Below are 9,732 nucleotides of genomic sequence, written 5' to 3'. Positions count from 1 at the left end.
TAATGATGAAAAAAAAAATAAATATTCAAGTATCGTTTAAAGAAAGGGCTTTTTTTGTTTTTATTTGGTTAGAGGCAGGGTTTTAATGGAAAAAAATATGAATATACATTTTAGTTTGATATCACTCTAAATATGGAAATATATAATCAATGTATACAGGTGTATATATAAAAATATAAAATAGAAATAAAAATGAATATTAGGAAGAGATAGACTATAAATAACACCATACATCAATCTACATTAAAAATATAAATTTGAATATAAATGCGAAAAATAGAGATGCATTTAAACGGAGTTTAAACAAAGGGTTTTTTAAAAACGTTTTTACTTGGATCGAGGCAGGGGTTTATTTTAAGCAATATAAAACTTTTAGAAATAGAAATCTAACTATAGAAATATGTAAGCAATGTATTAAGCAATGTATAAAAATATAAAATGTACTAAAATAGAATAGGAATACATGTAAGAAATTATAAAAATACAATTATACATCAATATCCATTACAAACCCGAATGTGAATATAAATATGAAAAATATAAAAATAAAATCGATTGAAATGCAGTTTAAGAGGAAAGGCTTTTTCTTTCGGTTCCTATCGGGTCAGAGGCAGGGTTTTTTTTTGTTGGCGTTCTTGTCCACGCGGGATGTTTCGGGGAATTCGCTGCCGAGGCTTTTCCGGAGGGGACGGCGCAGTGCTGCCTCCTTGTGGGCATAGAGCGGTACTGCAGCCCGCCGCCCGCGGCCGCCATCTTGGGAGTGGCGTGGCGCGGACTCGCTTGACCTTCTCGAGAGGGCGCGAAAACGAGGACATTGAAATTCGAGGACCCGTGTCTGTTTTTTACACTGCCTGAATTGTCCGCACGGCCGGCGCCCCCCGTCGGGATTTTTCGCGGCGGTTCCGGTGCCGTGAACATGGGCTGTGGGGTCAGCAGCACTGCGAGAGTGCGGTTTTTGGCGGGAGCCGACAGGCATCAGCAAAAACACCTCTCTCCCTCAAGGTCCCCACGGGCCGCCATCGTGTCGCGGACTCTCTTGACAAGTGCTGCCGCCTTGTGGACACAGGGCGGTACTGCAGCCCCCCAACCAGCGCCCGGCAAAACCACCGAGACGGGGCGGGAAGGGGCCAGAGCGGCCCCAAAACCACCGAGACGGGCGGAAAGGGCGAGGGGCGGCAGCGAGCGGGGCGGTGTCTGTGAGTAGAGGGGAGGGCTGAAGGCGGCTCAGCGGCGGCGCCGGGAAGGATGGCGGCGGCGAGGGCGGATTTCTGTCCCTCGCCGGCCGCCGTCCCCCACGTGACGCGAGCCCGGCGCCGTCGTTATGGCGGCGGTCGGTGGGACCGGGTCCGGGCGGGCCTTGGAGGCGCTGATGGAGGTGGGATTCGTGGCCCGGCGCGCGTGAGGGCGGCGGCACCGGTGGGATACTGGTGGAGGGCTGGGGACAGCGGGGGAGGGCGGGCGGGAGCAGCCGGAGGGGACCCGGCAACGGCACCGGGACCGGGAATGGGATTATTGGGGGGGGGGGGGGGGGGGGGGGGGGGGGGAATCACACGGACAGGCCTCGGAGCCCTCGGGACCCCCAAAGAAACATCCCGGGACCCCTCAGAACCCTCCCGGGACCCCCCCAAAAATAAGCGGGAGCCCCCCGGTCCCGCAGGGCGAAGGCGCTGGCGCTGACCGGGAACCGGGGAGTGGAACCGCCTATGGACTGGTGAGGGGGGGACCCCAAGAACACTCCCGGGACCCCCAAAAATACGCAGCGGGATCCCCCAAAAACAGCTCCGGGACCACGAAAAACAGCTTTGGGAACCCAAAAATTCCCTTCAGGAGCCCCAAAAATCCCCTTGGGACCCCCAGAATTCCCTTCGGAACCTCAAACCCCCCCCCCGGTGCCCCCAAAATTCCCCTCAGGACCCCAACCCCCCCCCCCCCCCCCCCCGGGATGCCCAAAATTCCCTTTGGGACCCCAAAACACCCCCTGGGACCTCCAAATTTCCCTTTAGGACCCCTGAAATTCCTTCTGGGACCCCAAAAACCCCTGAGACCCCCAAAAATTCTCCCCAGGACTCCAAAACTCCCCCCTGGGACGCCCAAAATTCCCTTTGGGACCCCAAATACCCCCTGACACCCCAAAATTCCTCCTGGGATGCCCTAAAAACCTTCCAGAACCCCCCAGGACCCCATCCCAATTTTTGGCCCCCCCCCCGATTCAGGGTTCCCCCCGATTTTTGGGTCCCCAGGCTGGTGGCTCATGACGACGACCCCGACTCGGACCCCGAACTCCCCCCGGGTTTGGGGGTGCCGCCCTTGGGCCTGGGGGGGCCCCGGCAGGCGCCGGTCCCCAAGGACGAGACCCAGAAGTGAATTTTGGGGTTTGGGGAGGAAATTTTGTGGTATGGGGAGCTCAGGGATATTTTGGGGTTCAGAGTGGTTAATTTGGGGTTTCAGGGTGTTTTTGGGCAGGGTTTTCGGGTATTCTTGAGAGGGCTTTGGGATATTTTTTGGTGGGTTTTAGGGTATTTTTGGGTGGATTTTTTTGGGTATTCTTGGGAGTGTTTTGGGCTGGTTTTGGGGCATTTTATGGTGGTTTTTTTGGGTATTTTTGGGTGGTTTTTTTGGGGGTATTTTTAGGATGATTTTGGCATATTTTTGGGTGGGTTTTGGCTGAAGGCAGCTCAGCGGCGGTGCCGGAGAAGGATGGCGGTGGCGAGGGGGGCCCAGCGGGGCCTTGCCTTTGCCAGCCCCTCTTGCCACCCTCCTTGGAATGGTTTGGGCCATTATGGGGTTATTGAGGTAGGAATAATTATTTTGTTGTTGTTAATTTAATGTGGTTTTTGTTTGTTGTTGTCGTTTGATGTATTTGGTTTGTAGAGCAGGAACTGTAGACAGAATCCTGCAGAAGTAATATAGAACTTGTCCTCCCAAAACCCACCCGGCTTCCAACCACTTTCAGCACGTGGTCTTCCTTAGCAGCACATGGTTCCCCCACACTTGGGAGCTGGTGCACTCTACTTTTCTTTCCACCTTTGCTGACAGATCCTGCTGAGGCTGAGGACAAAGCCCTACCCCTACACGGACAAGGCAGCAGACCTGGTTCGGGAAGCCAGCATGCTCCAGGTTGCTACAGGACTCTGATCAAACATCAGCATCCCCATCTCTCACATTGATGGTATGTGGTAACCCCTTAAGAACAGAATTCCACCTTTTCTAACCCTAAGCAGCAAACTGGGGATGGATAACTCTAGAAATCCTGTCATTTAAGAACCTCCAGGATTCAGCCTTCCATGTGTCCTTGGTATCAGAGGCTGGAATTGCAGAGTTGCCACTTTACCCCCATATGTAATTTTTGATGTGGTTGTGCCACTTTAACAGTATTTGAAATCTCTCTTCGTGCTCTTGCAGCAGCATTTTCGAACCACAATGGAAATCTAGTCCTTCTGCCTGGAGCTGTTCACAGAATCATGGAATCCCAGAAGGGTTTGGATGGGAAGGCACCTTTTTTTAAAGCTCATCCCATTCCACCCCCTGCCATGGGCAGGGGCACCTTCCACCGTCCCAGGGTGCTCCAAGCCCTGTCCAGCCTGGCCTTGGACACTTCCAGGGATCCGGGGGCAGCCACAGCTTCTCTGGGCAACCTGTGCTGGACAGCAGCTTTGAAAGGCAGACTGAAGTACAGCTGTGATTTTTGTGCTGCCCTTAACATTGTATTATCTGGCAAATGTGCCTTTGGTTTTTTTTTGTGGGTGTTTTTTTTTTTTTTTGGTGTTGTTTTTTTTTTTTTTTTTTTTTTTTTTTTTGGAACTAGAAAGATACCTTGTGTTCCTGGAATGTTGCATTCTACCTCTGTTGTTTTCCCAGTTAGTCTGGATCCTCTGCTTACATTTTTTCCTTCACTTATTAGATGTCGTGGATATGCTGGCTGTTCTGATGGAAGGCAGTGATGGCTTAGATGAAGGAATTGGGTCTCTTTAAATGAAGACATGATTATCCAAACATTTCCCTGCAGTGCTGTTGTCCCTGCTGCATGAGCAGCCAGGAATATGCTGTTGCTTCAGTCTGAAAATGGAACAGGTACAGGGGTTTTTTTTGTGTTTTATGTGTAATTTCTAGCAGTGGAGTGAAAGTGGCATCATTTCTACCCTCTTGTAATAATTTTTTACCATTTATCATTTTTTACCTTGAGGCATTTTATTATCTTCCCTGCAAGCAGAAGGAGGTGCAGATTCACGGTGCTTTGTGCTCAAGAGGGGCATTGAATCTCTGTAGGTGCTTCTGCCCTTTTTCCCTGACCCTGGAGAGAAGGGACACTGTCCCTGCATGGACAGTCTTGGCCTGGAAATAGCTGGCCTCAGTAACACAGCGTTTTAAGGGCAGACCGTGGCGATCAGGAGAGGAAGGTGGTTCCCGTGCCTGTGGGCAGCTCTTCCCGAGATCAGGGAGAGGGGACTGCATTGCTAAGTAGGAAGTGGATGCATTTCCCAAGGAAAACTTTAGAAATTAAGCTCCAAAGGCATATATTGCGAGGTTCTACCACTTCCTTGAGGACAGCGTTAAAACCACAGGGGCATCAGCAGGGCTTGGTGCAGGATTAGCCAACCCCAGAGCACCTCACAAAGCCCTCTGTGTGTATGTGGCAGTCGAGTAGCACCTGGGGGGTACTGAAAGTCCCAGTTCTGACAGAAAATTCTGTTTAATTTGTACACGTTGGCTGGGTGTGTCCCCCCAGTACAGCTCAGTTCTTCTCTGAGGCGGTGCCTGGCAGGGTCTCTCCCTGTTAAGGGCCGGGTGTGTTTTTGGCACAACACAGTGAAAGTGGATTATTTGCTTCAGCAAGAGCTGATGATGTCTGGAGGGTTTTTCAGGTACCTCAGCGGCCAGGAGCATGTGTCTAGGTCACTAGGAACACTTTTTGATCTCGTTCAGTTCTTTTCTGCATGAGGCTCTGTGGGCTGCTGGCAAGGCCCAAAGTAAGGAAGGTTGCCCCAGTGTCTGTGCTCATGTTAATAGTTCAATTTATTTGGCTTTTCTAGGAGCAGACGTCGTGGAGGACCTTGGTGCTGTTTTCACTGACCTCCTGCGCCCTCCGAGAGAACCCCTTGCTCCCTGCTTGACGTTCCAGCTCTGTGACAAAGATCCCGAGTCCCTGAAAGCTGCTAAGTATCCTCAGCTCTACCAGTTTAACCGATACTATAGGCTCTGGATGCCCAAGCAGTCCCAGGAACCTGTGGTATGGAATCCCTGAAGTCACTGAATTCTTGAGCCAGTATTCCTGTAAAATCCTCGCAGTCGACAGAGGCTACATTTCCATCAGAAACAGCGTTTTTATTGAGGAGGTAATTCTGCATCTCTTGTTGATCGTGCTGGGGACACACGTTTGCTCCAGGGCTTTTCTCTGATGGCACAAGAGGTCTCTGTGGTGTTTGGGAGGCGATACCAGGGCTCAGGGCTCATACAGAGACTCCTCACCGGGCACAGCAGAGCCTGGTGTGCACTGTGGCCTCTGTTTACAGCGCCCGGAGTTCCCCCGGGTGGGTGGAGGATCACAGGCCCCTGGGCTGGGTTTGGTGAGTTTTTCTCAGCTCAGCAGTGTGAACACTCCAGATGCCCCTGGGGACACTGCTGGGCAGCTCTGTTCTAGCAGGACTGCACGCCTGTGCTCCCAGAGCTTCAGTTCAGAGCTCATCTCAAACCAAAGGTGGCTAAAGAGATTTTTGTTTCATACTCATCGCTGTTTTTCTCTTATGCTTTTTGTTTCGCTTTAAACAGTTTGAAAACCACAAGGAGGTAAGCCAAGAGCCTCCTGTGGCACCGGATTCTGTATTTGCCACTTTGCTGAAGGGAGCCTGGGAGAGAGGAAGCAGTACCTTCCTGGAAGATGGTGTTCAGACAAAGTGGAGAGACTTGGCTTCCCGGCTCCCCCCACCTGAGCAGCTTTTGTTGGGAGTAAAGCACGTGCTGCTGTACCCGAAATCCACAGTGGAGAACTTCAGCAGATAATACTGTAGTTATGCTTGTTTTACTTTGTGGCACAAGTTACAAATGACTTGGCTGCTAAAACTTAGGTTCCAGTGCTGTAGCTCTTTTTCCTCAACTCGGCTCCGAGGGTACGCAGCACTGTACAAAACTGCACCTAATTTGTAAAGAAATGTCAGTTCTGATTATTGAAGCCGGGCTTTATTCGGTTGAATCCCGAGTGTGTGCTGCCCCAGGTCCTTTGTACAAATAGCATACGGGGGGTGGGGGAACCAGAACTGCACATTCCTTGTGGTATGTATGGGGTTTTGAGGGGCGTTAAATAAAAAGGAGATGCAAAATGAGGGAATTGCTTTTAGATGTAACTATTCTTGTCCTAAAGGAGCAAGTGTGTGTGTGTTGAAAGAGCCGCAAGCCTTTTAGGGGCTTCAATTTGTGCGCAGTGGAATGAGGTGCCCTGAGGAAATGTGTGAGCCGGAGGGAGCCGAGGCCGGGCGGAGGGAGCCGAGGTGTGGGAATGGGCGAATGGAGGCGGGTGCGGGCGGGAATAGCCGAGCGTGGCCGAAAGCAGCCGAAAGGGCCCGAGGAGGCGAGCGGAGCCGAGCTTTGCCGAGTCCAGCCGAGGCGAGCCGAGCTTTGCCGAAGAGGCGAATGGAGGCGAATGCGGCCGGAAATAACCGAGCGTGGCCGAAAGTAGCCGAAGCTGGCCGAGGAGCCGAGTCCAGCCGAACGGAGCCGAGCTCTGCCGAGCGCAGCATCCCGGGCAGGGCTGAGCCGGGGCGGAGCCGGGGCGCCGGGAGGATCCCCTCCTGTCCCTCTCTCTACCGCTCCATCCTCCTGCCCGTGTTCAGTTACCTCTCTTTCCCCCGTTTCCGTATACCCTCCAAACCCGGCTCCTTCCTATCCTGTCCCTGCCCCGCTACTCCGTTCCATTCCCCCTCTCTCCCTCCTCTGTGCCCCGTCCCTCTTCCCTCCCCTGCCGGCCTTTAAATCCGAATTATAAATCCGAATGTGAATATAAATATGAAAAATACAAAAATAAAATACATTGAAATGCAGTTTAAAAGAAAAGGTTTTTTCTTTTGGTTCTTGTTGGGTTAGAGGCAGGGTTTTTTTTTTTTTGTTGGCGTTCTTTTCCGCGCGAGATGTTTCGGGGCATTTGCTACCGAGGACGTTCCGCAGGGGACGGCGCCCGTTCTTTTTTGCCGCCTGCCCCGCCCGCGGCCCCGAGGCGAACGGCGGCCCCCGGCGGTGGCGTGCGGCAGTGCTGCCGCCTTGTGGACAGAAAGGGGTACTGCAGCCCCCCAGCCAGCGCCCTGCAAAACCCGCCGAGACGGGGCGGGAGGGGCGAGGGGAGGGAGCGAGCGGCGAGCGGGGCGGTGTCTGTGAGTGAGGGGAGGGCTGGAGGCGACTCCGCGGCGCCGGGGATGGCGGCGGCGCGAGCGGCTTCCTGTCCCTCTCCGGCCGACGTCCGTAACAAAACGCTTTGTGTCTTTCTGTCCCTCTCCAGACGCCGTCCGTACCATAACTATTTTGATACTTTCTGCCCCTGTACGGCCGCCGTCCGTACCATAACGAATTTGATACTTTTTGTCTCTGTACGGCCGCCTCCCGTACGAGAACGCAGTTTAGGCTTTTTGTTCCTATACGGCCGCCGTCCGTACCACAACGCATTTGATACTTTCTGTCCCTGTACGGCCGCCGTCCGTACCATAACGCATTTGATACTTTCTGTCCCTGTACGGCCGCCGTCCGTACCATAACGCATTTGATACTTTCTGTCCCTGTACGGCCGCCGTCCGTACCAGAACGCAGTTTAGGCTTTTGGTTCCTATACGGCCGCCGTCCGTACCACAACGCATTTGATACTTTCTGTCCCTGTACGGCCGCCGTCCGTACCATAACGCATTTGATACTTTCTGTCCCTGTACGGCCGCCGTCCGTACCAGAACGCAGTTTAGGCTTTTGGTTCCTATACGGCCGCCGTCCGTACCACAACGCATTTGATACTTTCTGTCCCTGTACGGCCGCCGTCCGTACCAGAACGCATTTTAGGATTTTTGTCCCTGTACGGCCGCCGTCCGTACGAGAACGCAGTTTAGACTTTTTGTCCATATACGGCCACCGTCCGCACCACAACGCATTTGATACTTTCTGTCCCTGTACGGCCGCCGTCCGTACGAGAACGCAGTTTAGGATTTTTGTCCATATACGGCCGCCGTCCGTACCACAACGCATTTGATACTTTCTGTCCCTGTACGGCCGCCGTCCGTACCATAACGAATTTGAGACTTTCTGTCCCTCTACGGCCGCCGTCCGTACGAGAACGCAGTTTAGACTTTTTGGCCATATACAGCCGCCGTCCGTACCGCAACGCATTTGATATTTTCTGTCCCTATACGGCCGCCGTCCGTACCATAACGCATTTGATACTTTCTGTCCGTCTACGGCCGCCGTCCGTACGAGAACGCATTTTAGGATTTTTGGCCCTATGCGGCCGCCGTCCGTACGAGAACTCATTTAACACTTTCTGTCCCTGTACGGCCGCCGTCCGTACCATAACGCATTTGAGGATTTTTGTCCATATTCGGCCGCCGTCCGTACCACAACGCAATTTAGTATTTTGTCCATATACGGCCGCCGTCCCTACCACAACGCATTTGATACTTTCTGTCCCTGTACGGCCGCCGTCCGTACAATAACGCATTTGATACTTTCTGTCCCTGTACGGCCGCCGTCCGTACCACAACGCATTTTAGGATTTCTCTCCCTCTCTAGACGCCGTCCGTTCGAGAACGCAGTTGAGGCTTTTTATCCCTCGGAGGCCGCCGTCCGTACCGTAACGCTTTCTGCATTTCTGTCTCGCGCCGGCCGTCGTCCTCCACGCGTCGCGAGCCCGGCGCCGCCGTGATGGCGGAGGGCGGTGGGACCGGGCCCGGGCTCGCCCTGGAGGCGCTGGCACCGTTGGGACACCGGGGGAGGGCCGGGGACAACGGGGGAGGGCGGGCGGGAGCATCCGGAGTGGACCCGGTAACGGCACCGGGACCGGGAATGGGATTATTGGAGGGGGGGGGCGGGGATAGACACGGAAAGGCCCCGGAGACCCCGGGACTCCCGGGACGCCTCAGGACTGTGAGAAACTGCATTGACTTGTTTGTTCATCAAAAGTATGAAATTAGGATAAAAGGGGGGGAAGTCGGGACGTGGAATTTGCAGGCTTGGCTGGTAACCACAAACAAAGATTGTGAAAGATTTTGCAGGACTGGCTGGAACTGATAACCGCAGTGGAAACCCATTGTTGCTGAAAACTGATAAACCGAAGTGGAAGAAGACACACCACCCCACTTGTGAAATCCATTGTTTTTGGGACTGATAACCACGGTGGAACGAGACTCACCACCCCCACTCATGCAAGATAAAAAGGGACTGAAGAGAAGGAAAGGTTGTCAGCTTTTGGCGGAGCCAGGCTCCCAGCTGAACCCAGCGCTGTTTTGCTTGCTATCGCTTGCTGTAATTAATAAAATTATTAATTGATCTTAAAAGGCTGAATCAAATTATTCGCCTCAACTTATAACAGGACCCTCCCGGGAACCCCGCAAAAATAACCAGGAGCCCCCCGGTCCCGCAGGGCGAAGGCGCTGGCGCTGACCGGGAACCGGGGAGTGGAAGCGTCCATGGACTGGTGAGAGGGGGACCCCAAAACCACCCCCGGGACCCCCAAAACAACCCAGCGGAATCCCCCAAAAACAGCCCCGGTAC

At 53.2% G+C, this 9,732-nt stretch overlaps 2 long non-coding RNA genes across 3 annotated transcripts; both read left to right on the top strand.

Moving 5' to 3' along the window:
- Positions 1 to 1,279: 1,279 nt before the first annotated feature.
- LOC144247126 (uncharacterized) lies at positions 1,280 to 6,317 on the top strand. 2 transcript variants are annotated; one of them, XR_013340822.1, is made up of 5 exons: positions 1,280 to 1,375; positions 3,037 to 3,169; positions 3,902 to 4,071; positions 5,031 to 5,333; positions 5,767 to 6,317. It is a non-coding gene; the product is annotated as an uncharacterized LOC144247126 (long non-coding RNA). The 2 variants fall into 2 exon arrangements; XR_013340823.1 differs by having other exon boundaries at positions 1,293 to 1,416.
- A 2,375-nt stretch (positions 6,318 to 8,692) lies between these two features.
- LOC144247143 (uncharacterized) lies at positions 8,693 to 9,515 on the top strand. The gene is made up of 2 exons (XR_013340838.1): positions 8,693 to 8,807; positions 9,225 to 9,515. It is a non-coding gene; the product is annotated as an uncharacterized LOC144247143 (long non-coding RNA).
- Positions 9,516 to 9,732: the final 217 nt, after the last annotated feature.

Source organism: Lonchura striata, chromosome 15 (assembly GCF_046129695.1).
Source record: "Lonchura striata isolate bLonStr1 chromosome 15, bLonStr1.mat, whole genome shotgun sequence".
Taxonomy (NCBI): Eukaryota; Metazoa; Chordata; class Aves; order Passeriformes; family Estrildidae; genus Lonchura; species Lonchura striata.
This window is presented reverse-complemented; position numbering and strand designations above follow the sequence as displayed.